Raw genomic sequence first — 19,742 nt, 5'->3', positions numbered from 1 at the left:
AAAAAATTAATGGAGCTTTTCGATTTATACCAGTTTGTAAAGATTTCTATTTAGATTATTGCAAATAAGTCTGATTGGAAAAAGTCTTTCATTCTGGTTTTCTTCGAGAGCATCCAAGTGGTGCACCATGGAGATCGTTCTCCAGATTTATTGATTACAAATTGCACGGCGATCAATCGCTTAATGGTGGCTGCGCGATCTCGCGTTCACGCAAGATGTATTTATGAATCAATACAAAATATAGCCTTATTAAATCACCAATCGCCCCCACCGGGTCGAAGCAAGAAAGATCGTACGTAACGCGTCGTGTTTAACCGCGATTAATGCGCTTTCGAACGCGATCCTGACGGCTATTATTTTCTTCCTAATGCAACGTAATCGATCCGTGACCGAATATTTCTTGCTAAAAAATCTTCCAATTGTTTTCGTACAAAGCTATTCAATCACTGAACTCAGATTTTTTAACCGTTTCCGAACAAGCATTGTATTTTGCATATTTTTTAGTGACAATTTTTTAATTTTCAAATCATTTGTGCTTTGATACTTTTACCTAACAATAAGTGAAATATCAAGTTACACAAAAATTACTTACACAAAAGATGAATTATATACAAAGTTGTATTCACATCATGAATTTAGTTTCAGAAGAAAATCTATAAAAATTGAAATTTACTATTTAAAAAAAATAATTAACCATCTTCGTTTAACATTCTAGGTTATGTAAAATAAATTTATTTGCGTTTTCGTTTGGTAAGGAAAGTGTGAGACAGGTTGAAGAGAGAGGGAGTCAATTTGTATGAGTCATTGTAAAAATTCTGACAGGGCTGCCGAGAGGAGGAAATGTCGGAACGAGGGTACAAAAGGGAGCAGAGAACGTAAAGCAATAAGATCAAAGCTAACGATCGATCCCTTCGAGACTGCAGCTTGGCACGATCCTTTGCCAAGATCGTTTCCGGAAATCGACGACTCTGTCGACGTTAAAATTCAATCCCAAAAGTGAGGAGAGGACGTAGACGAGAGGGAAGAGAACGCTTACCAACCAACCAATTCTTCCTTCGTATCGTCAGAATTTCTTCAGATCGATACTTTCATTTTTCCTTGATACATTCATGTATGGAATGGATTCAAAATTAATTGCTCGATAAAACTGAAATTATAGTTACTTTCTTTATGTCATATACATGTTTCTTTCTTTTTTTGCATATATTGAGTGCAATTTTGACGGGAAATTATAGGTTAGAAATTGGAGGTTAGAATAACTTTGTTGGAATATGTAGAATTTCTCAAAAGAAATCAATATATGTAAGTTTGCAAACGATTCAAAATCAACACATGTGAAAAAAAATTCGACACATGTCATTTTACAAAGAATTAAAAATCGGCGAGTGTAAAACATTTTATAAAATGTTAAAAATCAACGCAGATAAATTTGCAAAGGATCCAAGCTGAATTTGTACATATAAAAGTTGAATGTAATTTTGTAAACAATTAAAAATCAAGAAATTGAATAACAAATCTTGCCAAGAATTTAAACGCAAATCGTAAAGTTTCTAAAATTGTTAAAAATCTGAAACACCGTAGCTTCGTGAATCAATTAACATCCACAGCTTCCCAAATAAAAAATTAGCAGTGACAAAATCGAAACAGCGAATTGGAAGACATAATATCTTCGTGAAAAGCGTCCGCAAATAATAGCGCGAAGAAAACTGTGAAGTGTGGCGTCGCGTCGTCAGACGCTCGAATTAGAGCCACAACCGTCAAACGAGCACACTCGTCATGTTCTCTTGAGCGCAGTTTGTCTTTCATCTGTTAACAGTCTCTTAGTGCGGCGATAATGGAACAAGTTACTTCAGACGATGCTCTTGGAAAAGAGAGAGAAAAAAAGGAGCTGTTGCGACGAGCAAACTGGAAAAGAAGGAAGACTTATTCCCGAGGAAAGAAGAAATGAAACCTTTGAATACTGCACTTCAGGTCGGTGCTACGTCGGAGCGAATTGCCGGAAATCGGCGGCTCCTGGGCGACGTCAAAGTCGGGACGTCTCGAACGTCGTCAAACGACGACAAAGACGTCGGAACGGAGGAAATCGAACGAAATGGGCGAAGGGAAACAACAACGAGGCGACGATGAATAGAAAGAAGACCGGGACGAGAAACGCGAAACACGAGGAAATAAATAAATCAACGACTACCGTGGCGGTCTCGGGGGGAGGGCGAAAATTGGGAGAAAAAGGGGCAAAAGAAGGAAAAGAGTGCGTTGACGGTAGTTCGCGCCAACGAATTCGAAACACGACCGTGTTCGTTCGCTCGCAACTTCCCGTCTACTCTTCTCTGTCCTTTCGGCTTCATTCAAATGTAAAAACTCGAAAGGAAAGCGCATTTTCTCTCGACGACTAGCGATCTCTTGTGCCGCGAGCGGAAATGGAAAAGAGGTCTTCTCGGGGACGCCATCGAGATACATCGCCAAATAGGCCGGGCTTCGGAGATATTTCCACGCTGATACTCGAACACGCGATATCTCGCCGTGCTCCTGCCTCACGACATGCACGATATCGTAAATACACGCATGGATATTCAGAATTGGTAATAAGCTAATATCTTACACGACAGAATTAGATGTAGCGTTACGGTAACCATACTGAACATACTTACACAAACATTACTATTTGATGTATTTCTATTTTTCATATCTTGTGTATTTTAGGTTAGGAATATTTTAGGTTAGTTTAGGTTTACATCATTTACAGACATTAATATACAAATTTTTATATATTTATTCATAGCACATAGTAACAAATAAAATTAATTATTATGAATGATAATAAAACAAAATTGCAAAAGTATACAAGTACCAATAAAGTATGCAAGTGTAGAATGTTATAAATTATTACAGAAGTTAAAATTACAATACAATGTGAAGTTCCATTATATTTTGGTGTTTTCATTATACTGTTATTATTATGTCTCCATAATTTCGTATAATATAAGACAGGTCCAAAGAAGGTCGAAACATTTTATAAGATCTTTTTCTTCGACTCACCAAAAGTGATCACATCCTTTCATAATATTAATACCGTTGATTATAACGTGTCATGCACCCATATTTCCAGCATGACAAAATGGTACACAATGAAGCGTGAAATACGATGAAAAAATTAGCCATCGAGGTAATGCACTACTTACATATGCTCTCAGTAGATGCGAACAGTTTGTGGTCAGCCATGTAAGGAAAACTGCGTGTGGTGAGACCGGAAAACCACATCGCGTGACGATCGTCTACAAAAATATATCTACTTTTGTAATCACCCGTGTTCTTTGTGCAAGAGAAAGTAATGAAAAGAATTAATTGCGCAATCCATTAACGATCACGCGTACAGATTACTGACTATAATCTACCGTGACTTTTATTAAGCGTCAGGTGAGTTAATACGAACAAGCCGATTTATCGTTGGGTGATAAGCTTGGGGAAGCGTGCGTTGACGGAGAAAGAAGGGATTTGTGGATGTGGGAATTTTTGGGATTTGGAGGTTAGGGGTTAGGGAATTTAGGAATTTGGGAATTTAGGGATTTGGAGAATTAGGGATTTGGGAAATTAGAGAGTTGGGAAATTAGGGATTTGGGAAATTAGAGAGTTGGGAAATTAGAGAGCTGGGAAATTAGGGATGTGGGAAATTAGAGAGTTGGGAAATTAGAGAGCTGGGAAATTAGGGATGTGGGAAATTAGAGAGTTGGGAAATTAGAGAGATGGGAAATTAGAGAGTTGGGGAATTAGGGATTTGGGAAATTAGGGATTTGGGAAATTAGGGATTTAGGAAATTAGGGATTTGGGAATGTAGGGATTTGGAAGTGTAGGTATTTGGGAATTTAGTGATCTCAAAATTTAGGAATTGTGAAATTTAGAAATTTGAGAGTGTAGAAGTTTGGAAATTTAAGGATATGATAATGTAGGGATTTGGAAGTATCAAATTTGTGGGTGCAGTAATTGAGCAAATTAGAAATTTAAGGATGTGGAAATTTAGCAATGTAGTGATACGGAAATATTGAAATTTGAAGATTGAGTAATAACAAAGTTCAGAAGTTTGTGGTTGCAGAAATTCCATAAATTAAAAATTTATATATTAATCCGGAAATTTAGAATCTTCAGAGTGCAAGAATTCGGAAGTCTATATTATTTGTTTGTGGATGCAGTAAATGTTTGGAAATTTGTAAATCTACATATTCAGATATTTCACTAATTAATTATTCAAAAGTTTGAACATTTAAATATTTAGAAATTTGTAAATTTAACAACTTCATGTTTAAATTCAGAGATTTTAATATCTGATCAACTGAGATTTAGAAATTTAAAAAATCAATAGTTTCAATATTTGACAAATTTTTTACCTTGAACCCGACGATTAGCCCAGCTAAAAACTTCCAATCGAAAACTAATAATTCGCATGAATGTCGTGTGAATGGTTAATACGTAAACGTTCTCCCGCGAAATCCGCCAGCAAGAGCGGTAATCGGGGCACGCTAAAACGAACTGGCCGTTATGTCAGAGGATTTACATATTAGAACTCAAGCCCCCGAGATTACACGAAATTTCGGGAGAACTAATTTCCATAGCTTACGGGTATTATTCGGTTATTGATTTCCGGGTGAAAATTTCGCGACCGAGAACAACGAGCGTTATTTATGCAACCCCGATACCATGGTTACGAATCTCTCTCTTACCTTTTTTTTTTTCATTTTTTACAAACACCGCGAAACGAGAAAACATATAGGAAACCGTGTAATAATCATTGAAAAATAGACATTCAATTTATATGCCGCTGTTAACTCGAAAAAACATTTTGGTTATCGAATTTCCACGAAGAAAAGAGAACCGATAAAAACCGAATGTAGTTTTATGGAATTTAAACGGTGGTAAAAAAAAATACTTTCGTGTAATTCGCTGGTTGGTTGATTAAATAATTGTTTTCATTGAATTTTACTTTTGTTTGTTTTAGAGTGACACATTTTTTAGAACGTAATTCGAACGGTGAAATTTCAACACTGACATCGGAGCGATGGCAAACAACGAACCTCTATCAAGGGAACGCATTAGGGAACAGCATGTAAAATTCAGAAGCCATCGAGCACTATGACGTCAATAAACTACAGTGTAAACCTCTGGTGATTTATCCTCCGTAGACACGCCGGCCATACACCTGGCGAGTTTAACGGCTTATGATCGGACAACGAAAATGTGCTATATGATCTGCGGCTAGAACCACTTTCTCGTTATATGAATTATATGTATAAAATAACAAGGTTATGACGGATTACACGGAATATTTTATTATGTAGATTTCTTTTTAATAATTTGAATACTTTCTATTAGTTTATGGAGGTTTTTCAATTATGAGGTTCTTGAATTATTTTTGGACTCTCAATTTATTCTTGCATCTATGGATAAGTTTTTTGGGGGTTCTTTTTGGATTCTTAGTGGATACTTGGATTGTTCGAATTTTGCGTAAGTAGATACTTTGTGGGATTTTTCGATTACACTCAAATTGCATCGTTTGAAAAATTCATAGTCTCCAAATTTTTACATCCCCAAATTCCACCATCTCCAAATTCCTATATCCCCAAATCCCACATTCTCCAATTCCCACATTTCCCAATTCCCACATTTCCCAATTCCCACATTCTCCAATTTCTACATTCCCCAATTCCCACATTCTCCAATTCCCACATTTCTCAATTCCCATATTCCCCAATTCCTATATTTCCCCATTTCCACATTCTCCGACTCCCACATTCGCCAATTCCAACATTCTCCAATTCCCACATAACAATTCCATCATCTTAAAATTCAGTCACCCCCAAATTACATCGTTCCGAAATTCCCACATCCCTAAATTCCAACGTCGCAAAATCGCAACATCCCAAAATTCAGTCACCCCCAAATTACATCGTTTCGAAATTCCAACATTTCCAAATTCCCACATCCCCGAATCCCACCATGTCAAAACTCTCCCACACCCAAATCTCAACGCCCCAAAATTGTAAAACCCTTCAAACTCTCTCCACCCTAAACCCTCCGCCCTCCAGACCCTAAAAATCCATCACCTTTAAATCCCACCCCAAAACCCAAACTTCCATCATCCCCAACCGCAAACAGCCTAAATTCCCAAAGTTACAACAAAACAAAAAACAGCAAAATCCTCTAAAAATCCCTTCTCACAAGCCCTTTATCAAGTAAATCTCCCCGAAACAGAGCAAAAGCGAATAAGAGGAAAGGAAGGCTTCGTTCAATGAAATATTCAAAACTCGGTTTTCCGATAACAAAAGCTTCTCGATAAAATCGCCCCGGTTCGAGTTATTCTCCTAAAACAATTTAGGAGAGAACTTCCTAAAACATTACTAAACATACTCCCTAAATTATTACTAAACATTTTCATTCCTAACCAAATCAGCGTCTCCAGCGAAATCTTTTTTGTACCGGTTGCTCGGCTAACAAGTACAGTTGCGTCTAGAGCTCATGTTGTCATTCTGTTTACGGGCTCTACGCACTAACTAGAGCGGAAACCGGGTGGCCAGCATTGTGTATCCGGGAGTGGCTTAACCCGTGCTGGCCAGCGGATTAAGTCGCCGCCGTTGCATACTCGCCGCGTCCGCGTTTAGCGAGCTTTCCGCTCGAGCCCGCTCGACGATCCCTCTTCCCCTGTTCCAGGCGAGTTAAGGGATCCATTCTTTTCCCTCTTCGTCCCGCCTCGTGTCTCTAAAAAAGGTAACAGGTGCGGAACGCCGCCGCGGTTTGTGCCACGAGAATCCTCTCCCTCGTTCGCTCGCCAACAATGCTAATTTATTGAGCGACTCGCGAGGACGCTTTTAAAGACGCCGATCCTAGACGAACCACAATACCGAGCCGACTTTGATATCGATGGTATTCTTCTCATCGCTCGATTCTTTTCAGATTGCGTTCGATTGAAACATTGGTAATTGAGTCATTTTTTTATGAAGGTTTCTGTGATGATACACCTGTGGTTTAAGGTGTTAGGTGGGTGCTTTGGATTTTTAGGTGGCAACGGTTTGGGATATTAGGTGTGGATAGCTTAGGAGATGTGGGTACTTTGGATTGTTAGGTGGGAACCGTTTGAGGTATTAGATGTGGATAGTTAAGGAGATGTAGACACTTTGGATTGTTAGGTGAGAACCGTTTGGGATATGAGATGTGGATTAGGAGATGTGGGTACTTTGGATTGTTAGGTGGGAATCGTTTAAGATATTAGATGTGGATGAGACATTGGGTGTAGTTTGGGAGATTAGTGAAACCTGTGGCAGTTGCACTCATGGAGGATGCTTAAGAAGGCAATAAATTATAATCACCGTTGACACAAGTCCTCACAAGTTAATTTACTCAAGAAGTAAGAACATGACATTTCGGAATTTAGAGTTCAGACATTTAACAATTTGGACGCTTACATGGACCAGGTAAAGAAGGGGTTACTTGTGCGGTTCAGCAAGTTTGGGGGTTTGAGAATTTAAAGAACTATGTACTTGCAATTGAAGGTTGAACACAGAAATATAGAAATAATAGGAATGTGACAATTCATAAACTACTGAATTGTAAATCTACACACCTGCAAATCTACAAACCTACAAATCTACAAACTTGCAAATCTCCAAACCTGTAAATCTACAACCCTGCAAACTTCCAAATCTGTAAACTTGTGAATAACCCTATCACCCAACCCATTACCGCTAATCACAATCGAAGTACCTGTACAAAATGTCTCCGTAAGCAAAAGATCGGGAGCTTTCATACCGTCGTTGTATTTTTTGCCCAGACACAATGAGACTGTGCGTGCAAAACGCGGCGGGCTGCTACGCCCTCGCGCATTCACAATGCGATCCATCTGGCTCGGTTCACGTCGGCAGATGCGTGAAGCTTGCTCGGAATGCGTGCCACCAGCGTCCGAGTGAGAGCTCCAAGGAAAGGAGAAATAAAAAAGGATATTTGATTGATGAAGTGCACAGCGACGAAAAAAAAGGAAGAAGAGGAAAGCCTCCGTCCAGCGCAATTACGCATTCGAACTCGCCATCAATCTTAATTACCGGTCGCGGACCAAAATAGTTCGTTAGAATATATTAAAAGCGTGCCCTTTCTTCTCGCGGGATAATTAAAAAGCGACGTTGATCGAGGGAATTTTTGGGATTATTGGTCGATGTTGATGCGTTCGACACGTTCATTGATCCTAATTTAATTCGGTCGATATTAAGGTTAAGATGGTTATTAGGGTTATATTGAAATTGTTGAATAATTACGGCAATTTCTTTGCAATTATATTTGCAATATTCTTTATGCAGGATACATATGAAGGATACAAGAAAGAATGGTACATAACCTCTTATCGAACATAACTTCTTATTGTTAGGTGTATAAGTCAGAATCATTTACAGTTACGATTTAAAAACGAATAAACAAAAATTATGCAAATTGTGATTGGCATTAAACTTCAGTATAAAGCATATTGAAAATTTGAATAAGATTATAATATATATAATAAATTATATGTATACATTATATATATACATAATACATTATCTAATGAATATAATATTAGTCATATACATACATAATACATTATTTAATGAATATAAAATTAGTCATAATACATACATACATATAATGAATATAATATTATACATATACATATATGTAATAAATATAATATTACACATATGTACACATGTACTCAATTATTACGTCAAACACATGTGTATTTCATTACATAATATTTGCAGACTATAACTATAGATTATATGTATTAGTAGACTATATACATCTTATGCAGTCATTAACACTTTCATGACCGGTGACACCAACGTGGTGCCATAGGCAGGCCAGTCGTTGTTGGCCGGTGACACTTATGTGGTGTCATTGATAGGCCGTTATTATTAGCCGTTGACTTGCACGTGATGTCAAAAATATTGCCGGCTCAAGGCGACGTTCCACTGCGCAAAGATGCGGTCGTGAAAGTGTTAATAACAAAGCACTTAAAACTACATTTTGCAAAGATCATCAGATAATTTCTAGTAAAATTGCAAAGAATCAGTCTCGCCGACGGTGCTCTAGACAATTGAAATTTACAGAGTAGCATTCTCCGAAGGTATATTTTCTCACAGTAGCATACGGTACAGGTGGCTATCCGCGACCCACATTTCCTATTTCGCGCAAGAATTTCCACGGCACGATCGCATCGACGTTATTATGTATGCGCATCGATGTATTTACGCGAAACACGTGTACACGTCGGGACTCGTTATTGGAAGAATTTAGAAAGTAAGCAGCAAATATGGCACCCCGCGAAAGAGTTCTGGCCGTACGCGGTGGAAGCGTGGCAATGCCGAATGTCGGCACTTGAAACGAGCTGAACGACGATAGTAATAAATAAATTCCGTATGGAATAAGCATGGAACGCTATTACGGCCTCTTTGTGCGAGAGTACCTCGCGATTGGTATAAATTAACGAACCCGGGCTGCTTTCAGCCCCGCGGAACACCGTGTCAACGTAAGATTTATCGGTTACCGTTGAAGAGTTGCACGCCAACCGGAACGCCGGCCTATCGAATTAATTGCCGGTTATCTTTCGCGTAATTTCCTTATCGAAACCTTAGAATGATATCGATTCCCGAAACGTTGCGGTTGGTTAATTTAGTGACGAGTTTCGTATCGATTTTTGTACTTGTATGGGAGTATTTCAGTAGAATTTAGAATTTGGGAATTGAGCTTTTAGAAGGGTAGACTTTTAAGAATGTGGAAATTGAACAAGGTGGGAATTGGACAATGTGGGAATTGGACAATGTGGGAATTGGTCAATGTGGGAATTGGACAAGGACGGGAATTGGACAATGTGGGAATTGGATAATGTAGAAATGGAATAATGAAGGGATTGGACAATATGGGAATTGGACAATGTGGGAATTGGATAATGTGGGAATTAGGGAACGTAGTAATTGGGAAATGTGGTAATTGGGGAATGTGGGAATTGGGGAACGTAGGAATTGGAACATGTGGCAATTAGGGAATGTGGGAATTGGAAAATGTGGAATTGAGGAATATGGAATTGGGGAATGCCGAATTGGGGAATGTGGAATTGGGGAATGTGGAATTGGGGAATGTGGAATTGGGGAATGTGGAATTGGGGAATGTGAAATTGGGGAATGTGGAATTGAGGAATGTGGAATAGGGGAATGTGCGAATTGGGGAATGTGGAATTGGGGAATGTGCGAATTGGGGAATGTGCGAATTGGGGAGTGTGGAATTGGAGAATGTGGAATTGAAGAATGTGCGAATTGGGGAATGTGGAATTGGGGAATGTGGAAATTGGGAAATGTGGGAATTGGAAAATGTAGAAATTGAGAAATGTAAGAATTGGGGAATGTGGGAATTGGAAGATGTGGGAATTGGAGAATGTGGGAATTGGAGAATGTGGGAATTGGAGAATGTGGGAATCGGGGAGCGTGGGAACTGAGGAATGTGAGAATTGGGGAATGTGGGAATTACTGAATGTTGAGATTTCAGTATGTGAAAATTGATAACATGGAATAATAATATGTAATATGTATTCGTAACGAAATATGTATTCTCAATAAGAACAATGTAAATATACCAGCAATAATTTCCACCAGCACGATTAAATTTTCCCTACCACCTATTAATTTGCTCCCAAAAAGAAGTAATAATTTCCAAAACAATTTAAGCATTATCGCAGCGCTTATTTCATACCCTATCACGAAACACCGTGCAATTGTCGTTAAATAAAACCTCATCGTGTAACGATCGCAATGGAGGCACCGTTCAGGGAACAGGTTCCAGTGGGTTCAGGATCGGCAGTTAAGTTGTACACTGTCGAGTGGAACACTTTGTACGACATGTCGCGCGTTCTTGTTCCGTTCTTCGATTCCGATAATTTCGATAATTCTTTCGACGAACCGGACCATTCAAACCCTCTTGTCGGTGACTGTATAATGCCCACGATAGTGGATGTGCTAACGATCCGTTAAGTTCGACGGCTAATTAGATCAGCCGCTCGGATGTAACTAATACGAACGAGCGAATGCAAATGATAGCTAACGAACGACTTCCCTCGACCGTTCTGACCAACGACAGAACGAAAATAAAGAAAAAAAAAGAGAGACGGAAAAAGGGTCGGTCGAAGTTTTTTCGATTACCGATTGGATTCGTGCGATCACGGACCCGCGGTCAAATGAACCTCGCATTTCGATTAGGTGCTTCGCGAGAGGTTTTATACATGCATTGTGGTCGACCGAAACAGTCCTACGTAAAAGTTTTTACTCGCTTTGTACAATTTACTTTACGTACGAATGTACAAGTGATGGGAAAAATAATTGGAGAAAATTTTGTAAATATAGATTCGATGTAAGCTTTTTTTTTAATAAAGTAGTTGATTAACTAATTGTAATGAGGGATATTATAGCTGTGCTGTGTAGGTAAAATTTTGGGACACGTGATGCAGGTGATTGTAACCCACAGCAATTGTAACGCACGTTGATTCTAACGCACGTTGATTCTAACGCACGGTACGACGTGCGTTGCAACGCGTGGCGATTGTAACACATGATGATTGTTACGTAGGAGTGTTTATGATGCGCGGTGATCACGACGCATAATGATTGTAACGCACAGCGATTACGTACGGCGATTTCAACGCGCAGCGAATACGACGCAAGGCAATTGTAACGCGCAGCGATTATAACGTGTGACGATTGTAACCTAGAAGTTGTAACGCATAGCAATTATGGTGCAAGTAATTTGAACACACAGTGGTTATTAAATGCGACGATTACGACGCACCGTGATTATAACGTACAGTGATTTGAACGTACGGTGATTCCAACGCGCGTCGAATACGACACAAGGCAATTTTAACGCACAGTAATTATAACACTCTGTGACTGTAAGAGAAAATTATACTACCTGGTAATTATAATGCACCGCGATTATAACGTACGTTGATTATTACAGGCGGCGATTTTGACGCACCGCGATTATAACGCGCGGTGAACATAACACGACGATTACGACGCAGCGTTACACAATTACGACACGTAATGAACCAAACACATGACAATATAACGCATAGTTATGACGGTGTGCGAGAAACTTGCAGAAATTATAAATGGCGATTATAACCTATAACGCATGGCGATATAACAAATGGTGATATTCCAATGTCCAAGTATTTTTTCATCTCCACAGATCTTCATACCATATTTATAGTCTTCATATACATTTCAATGATTAAATACATCAGTATGTAAATCAGAAATGTACTAATGCATATGAACACGTAAATCAGAAATGGCAATATAACAAAGGTGCACTATAATTCGTTCTATACACACCATGAACAACTCCAAAGCACATCAATTTTGCTCTACATCACGATTACACTCATCACGACAAATATTTATAACATTATTAATATTTTTACATATTTCACGTCCGTCCAACAAGCTATCTTCGGCAGATATCGAACTAGTTAACAGGGCAATTAAGGTGTGCAAGAGTCCCAAGAATAGCAATAAATAACGATATAACAACCTGTTGCAAATGAAGGACAAAAAGTAATTCGACAAACGAATCCTTACTTTGTCACGATCTGCGCCGCCCTAAATAACGTTGGTCTTGATACTTATTGGTCTTAACTGGTTCGTTATCTGGAATCGATCGATTTAAATGCCCCGCGTGAATTGATACGGCTACGCACGCTGGCAAGCTTCTCCGTAATGAGTACAATTATAGCAGTTATAAAGGTGGATTGTATTTTAGGTGTACGCGGCCCCAACGAAAGTCATTATGTCCCGCTGTCCGACAGCTACATATGTATAAATGCTCAATTTGCGCGCCAGCGCGCGAAACATTAATCTTATTATTTTAATTACAAAGGATTCGGAGGAAAGGGAAGAAGGGCTCCGTTCGGCGATGCCTTATAAATATAGATGTCGACCACAGGTTTTTAACCGCGTACAGTCCGCGAAAGTAGTTTCCCCGCTTCTTTCTTTCGTCCATTTTGCTCCGAGCGGGTCTTTTTTGCGAGACTCGGGTGCCGATACGCTTCTGTACGTGGATACATAAATTGCACGGCGAAGATCGATTACTGTAATAAGTCTGATTCTTTGCGAGATTTTTTAATTATTGAAATGTTGGTACATGAGAGGTACATTTTTGCTTCGACGATTTGTACTGAGATTTTAATGGAGGATTAATAGTGTGTCGTACTTTAGGATTACTATCAGTATTTTGGAATCAATGATCACAAATTCGTGGATCCACAAATTGCAAATGGAAGTTTTTGAATTATTTAATTTTGAAGTTCTCGAGTCACCTTTCATCCCCTAATTTTATCCCTAAATTCCTTAAAAATCGAGTCACCGTATTCTGAAAAGTGACTGTTGACAATATTTCAGTATCACGAATATCAACAGTGTATTTGTTCTATGGACTGTGGTGAATGCAGCATGTAAAATGTGATTTCCTACGGTGTATTGCGAAAAATGGCGACCGCGTTCGAATCGGTCAACTCCGGTGTGCGGTTTGCGAGACAATCCGCTTCGCAGCTGCGGTTTTGACGTAGGCGGCCTGGCGAGCGTATTACGAGCTGTCCGCTTCCTCGTAACCGCAATGAATATGACCGAGAATTCTACGAACGAGCATTCCGCGTTCTCACGCGTTTATCACCCGCTGATGAAATCGATCCGACGACACGTTGATCTATTTGATTCTCTATTGAGAAATGCGATTACACATTCTACAATTTCAACATTCCCCAATTACCATATTTTCCAATTCCAACATTCCCGAATTTTCACATTGCCCAATTCCAACATTCCCCAATTCCAACATTCGCCAATTCTCACATTTCACAATTCCAACATTTCCCAATTCCCACATCCCCGAATTCCCATACTCCTAAATCTCTACTCCCCAACTTTCAAAGTCTCAAATTCTTAAATTATCAATTTTAATTGAGATTTAAAACGTGACGTGAGTTTATATCAACCTTGGATTTATGTCAATCTTGGGTTTATGTCAACCTTGGGTTTATATCAATCTTGGGTCTATGTCAACCTTGGGTGTATGTCAACCTTGGGTTTATGTCAACCTTGGTTCTATGTCAACTTTGGGTTTATGTCAACCCTGGTTCTATGTCAACCTTGGGTTTATGTCAACCTTGGGTCTCTGTCAACCTTAGGTTCGTGTCAACCTTCGTTTTATGTCACCCTTGGGTTTATGTCAACCTTAGGTCTATGTCGATCTTCCGTTTATGTCAACCTTGAGTTATAGTAGTGTTAAAGTGTAACTGGTTTTTGTTTCAACCTATCGGTCGGTTTAACACACATAGATTTATAAGGTGGTACACGATAGCAAAGATTGAGTTTAATTCGCACGAAACAATGCTAGCTTCTTTTTTCCCGCGAAACCAGCTCGTACTTCTTCTTTCCTAACTACTTTACGGCATCCGGCAATGGGGTCCGTTCTCTCGACGTATAATAATCCTGCTGGTCAGAAGAATAGGTAACGCACTCGAGACCCCCAAGTGCTATTGTTCTAAAAGCCGCTCTTGCCCGTTAAAGTGCACCCGGCAATGCGGGCAAGTCCCTCGACCGCCCTTCAGTCGCGTCTTTCACCCTTTTTCCGTCTCTGTCTCCGCGGGGGGAGGAAAGTGTCGAAGTCTTGAAATCAAAGGAGCAACCGTGAGAACAGTGTACCCCGTGAACCACCAAATAATTGCTCCAGAAGTCTCTGGCTGGCGATATGACGAGGGTGGACTACCTCAATTTTTAAGTCTTTCGGAAAATATTCTGTTAGATAAAGAATCATATTTAGCCACGTTACGAAGGACATTATAATTTTGAATACTTTACATGAATCTCGAACTTGTATATTTTATAAAAATTTCAATCGTGATTGTTCTTAAAACAATCTCAATCTTGACTGTTCTTAAAAAGCTCACGATCCTAAACATTTTTGGAAACGTCTTAATTCTAAATATTTTTAAAAAGGTCTCAATTCTGGACATTCTCGATTTTAACCGTTCTTAAAAAAATCACAGTCCTGAATATTTTTAAAAATGTCCCAAATCTGAATATTTTTAAACAGCTCTCAATTCTGAACATTTTCAAAAAATGTCCCAATTCTGAATATTTTTGAAATTGTCTCAATCCTAAATATTTCGGGAAGACTTCACAATTGATTATTCAAAAGCACTGTCAATCTCGAATATTCTTAGAAACGTTCCAAACTTGAATATAGCAATGAAATTTAAAACTTGACTACTTTAAAAAGATCTCAATCTTGAATACTTTTATAAAAGTGTTGATCCTGAATATATGATTAAGATCGCGAACCTGAATATTTTAAAGCTGTCAGCCAGGGGTGAAATATTTGTTTTATCTCGAAGATCGTTTAGAAACTAACGTAGATTAATTTCTGCCGATGTTGCTGATGCTTCACGTAGCTTCCTGTCCTTCCTGCGTGCTATCTGAGCAGCCATGTCGTAAAACTATCTTTAATGACTGCGCTACGACGCGGATGCTTTTAGAGTTGTCCTCATCCAACTATATTACGACGAACCATACAGAATTGGACGGAGTTGATGGCTGGCCTCTACTTCGACCATGAATCGCCACTGAATCGAAGAAAAAGCTCGTTCGCCTCGAACAGAAACGCATCCGTTATCCGATGCGTTTTCACGAATTCTCCGTGGAAAACAACTTTACCTTGTTCGGAGGAAACCATAATGTTTCCGGTGATTGATGGCAAGATGGGGTGGGTGGGAACTCCGAGAAGCTCGATTGTGGGAAGTTAGGAGTTTCAAAAGCGAATGAATCGCTTTCGTAGTGTAATTATTGCGTTCGGAAATTTGAAAATTGAGGACTATGTTTCTGGATTCACTCAAGTTATGAAGGTAAAAGTTTTTCAATTTTTTAAAGTGCTGCACTTCTGGTGGGATAGGTGAAATGATTTGTGAAATGGCCAATTGCGTTAATTTTCAAATTCACCAATTCCACATTCCCCAATTCCCACATTTCCCTATTCCTACATTCCCCAATTCCTCATTTCCCAATTCCACGTTCCCCAATTCCTCATTTCCCAATTCCTCATTTCCCAATTCCACATTCCCCAATTCTACATTCCCCAATTTCCACATTCCCCAATTCCCACATTCCCCAATTCCCACATTCCCCAATTCCCACATTCCCCAATTCCCACATTCCCCAATTCCCACATTCCCACATTCCCCAATTCCCACATTTCCCAATTCCCACATTCCCCAATTCCCACATTCCCCAATTCCCACATTCCCCAATTCCCACATTCCCCAATTCCCACATTCCCCAAATCCCACATTCCCCAATTCCCACGTTCCCCAATTCCCACATTTCCAAATCTCAAGTTCCCAAATCCTCAAATTTTCAATACTCAAAGCAAGTATCTAAATCGCGAAACCTCCTATTCCCCAACTGCTCAAATTCCAAAATTCCCAAATCTCAAATCCTCTACAAAACCTAATCTCCCAAAATGCCTACCACATAGAACTTGACCCAATTCATATATCAGTATCTAAACATTTTCACTTACCAAGCTGAACGTGTTCATATAAAATGCAAATTAACGTATATGTATCCATGTATCCTCCATTACCGTCTTACAGACAAGCAGTAAAACGACTCGGTGAAATCAAATATAGTAGAATAATTCACGTTCCAACTAAGAAACCCATACAGAATGATGAACGAAAGGAGCTAACAGGTCAATTAGATCGCCAATGAAGATTTCAAGAAACGAACGCAAGCAGGATGAATTAGAGGATCTAAAAGTAGGCGGTTGAACTAGGTGTGCACGCGAGTTGAAGCAGCCGGGTTCGCGAACTCGCAGAGATTAAACCAGTAAAACGCAAGTGCTCATAAAACCGGTAAACGTTGCGCCCTCATCTCCAGGGCGCCGAGACGTCAGTTTAATGACGGAAATAATTTTACTTGTGACCCGACCGACCAGTCGCGACCAGGAAACCGGTTTTGCTACCGCAATACGTCAATAACGCGGTTCCGCTTTGGCCAAGACGAAATATGAGACAATACGAAATACGGGTGACAATTACAAGTGCGAAGAGCTGTTCGAAGCTGTTTCTTGGCTTCATAAAAATAAAATAAATCGAGGATGTTCATTAAAGATTGTGTACCAAAACAATTTTCTTGCTATATAATTTAACTTCGCATAAAATGCGGATATGTTCTCTGAATATGTTCGTGGGATCAAAATGAATTAATGAACTTCATTAGTTGTACTTCACATCAATTTTCATTGTGATGCTGCGATGTGTGATGGTGTGATGTGATTTTACTTTGTGAGGATTGAAGATTGTAAACGACTTCATTATCTTCGGCAAGGTTAGACGAATCGAGGATCTTCATTAAATATTATTCAGCGAATCAACTTTTCTTCGGGTAAAGTGGTTGTAACGGAGTCGTACTTGAACATCATCTTAGGGATAATATAGGTGGAGGGTCTTCGTTAAGGATCATATAGTACAATTATTTTCCTTGCACAATATAATTGTTCTTCACATAAAATGAAGATTAAAGCAGGGTCACACTTGGACATCATTTTAGAAGCAAATTAAGTCAAACTCTTCAGCCATCGACCATCAAAATGGTTTTACTTGTACAATATAACTGTACTTCACATAAAATGAAGAATGAAGCAGGGTCACACTTGGACATTATTTTAGAAGCAATATCAGTCAAAAGTTTTCATCTATGGACCATCAAAATGATTTTCCTTATACAACATATTTGTCCTTCATATAAAATGATGACTGAAACAGAGTCACACTTGGACATCATTCTAGAAGCAAAATAAATCAAAAGTCTTCAGCCATCAACCATCAAAATGATTTCCCTTGTACAATATAGCTGTCCTTCATATAAAATTAAGACTGAGATAGAGTTACATTTGGACATCACCCTAGGAGCAAAATAAGTAAGAAGTCTTCATCCATTGATCATCAAAATGATGTCCCTTGTGCAGTATAATTATCCTTCATATATACTGAAGACTGAAACAGCGTCACACTTAGACATCATCCTAGAAGCAATATCAGTCAAAACTCCTCAGTCGTCATCCATCAAAATAATTTCCCTTGCACAATACAATTATTCTTCACAAAAAATAAAATCTGAAATAGAGTCAAACTTGATCATCCTAGAAGTAAAATAAGTCAAATCTCTTCATCCATCCACCATCAAATAATCTTCCTTGTACAATTGATCTCCACATAAAGACCTCAACAGTCACATCTGTACTCAAAAACAAAACAACTAAAAACATCTGTTTATCCATCACCCACAAATTTTCCTTCCACAAATTATCCACATAAAACAAAGCCTATGGCACCAGAACCTTGCCACAAAAGAAATGGAACTTTAGAGCACGTTTAACATCCCCAAGCGATATGCATTAAAATTGAGCTCGTTAACGAACAGTCGATGCATCGAAAACAGCATCGAAGATAAGTCGAAATGTATAGACGGCAATGTATTAGAGGTTCATTAGCCGTGCGATCACCGATTGGGCTGGCATCAAACATTCAGAATCGTTTCCACGTAGGAGGATGGTTAATCGCAAGGGGGAGGCTCGATAAATCACAGATCGGCGCGGATTAGCCGACATTTCATGCGTGCGATTCGACATCGAATCGAGCTGACCGGCTGGAAGCGCAGGAAGCTGCGTAAATATACATGATTCTTGTAGGCAGCCGGGCGTACGCGTACAAACATCAATCCCCGTTGCTGCTTATGCCGGCGGTGAGGTTCTCTTCTGGTATCGGGCATCGATGCCGGCGTGTAATGCCGAGAGAAATACATTCGGCGGGCGTCGCGCACCGCCAATGCTCGATCGTGCATCCGGGCCCGGCATTAATGCTCGAATCGATCATACAAGCTATCGGTATTACGGGGTAAATCATTTGCCTTCGCCGGCGGTTGGCTACGCGATAGAAAGTTGTTGGCTGCTGGCTCGGTTGCTCGTGCACCGCCGGTGTACCAAGTAGCAATTGCCGCTCATTTGTCAGCCACGCCACTGAAATATCAGGCCTGAAATAGAGGCTGCACACCAAACCGACCGCGTTTCCCCGCTTGCCAGTATCGGTCACTTTACGCTTTGATCACCGTCCTGCATCCTGTACGAATTTCCTTAATGGCCAACGCCGTATCACCGACACTGTGTTTCGGCGTCAACGTACAATCGATTGCAACGTTTATTTCCTTTCGATATGCCATGTGGCACACCACAGGATGCCGATTTTGAGGGATACTTCAGGGTTTTCGGATCTTTCCAGGTATCATTTTCAGGTGTCTTCGAGTTTTTGAGTGACAAAGTTTGTCGGTTTTACTCTCAGGTCAACGAATGTGGAAGTTTCTCAACTTTACAATTTTTTTCATTTTCATGGTGCCAAATTCCTAAATCCACAGTTTGGACTCTCAAATTACTAAATGACCAAACCTGTAGATTCCCAACTTCATCAACTGCCAAATTGCTAAATACTCAAATCTCCAAATTCCTTACAACTTACACTCCCAAAATGTTAAATACCCAAATCCTTCCAGTTCCAAATCCTCAAAATTCCAAATCCCTCAAATCCACCAAATCCCCCAAATCCCCCAAATCCCAAATCCATCAAGTCCCAA

This window comes from Megachile rotundata, chromosome 9 (assembly GCF_050947335.1).
Source record: "Megachile rotundata isolate GNS110a chromosome 9, iyMegRotu1, whole genome shotgun sequence".
NCBI classification, from domain to species: Eukaryota; Metazoa; Arthropoda; class Insecta; order Hymenoptera; family Megachilidae; genus Megachile; species Megachile rotundata.
The sequence above is the reverse complement of the archived record's forward strand: the minus strand, read 5'-3'. Positions refer to the sequence as shown.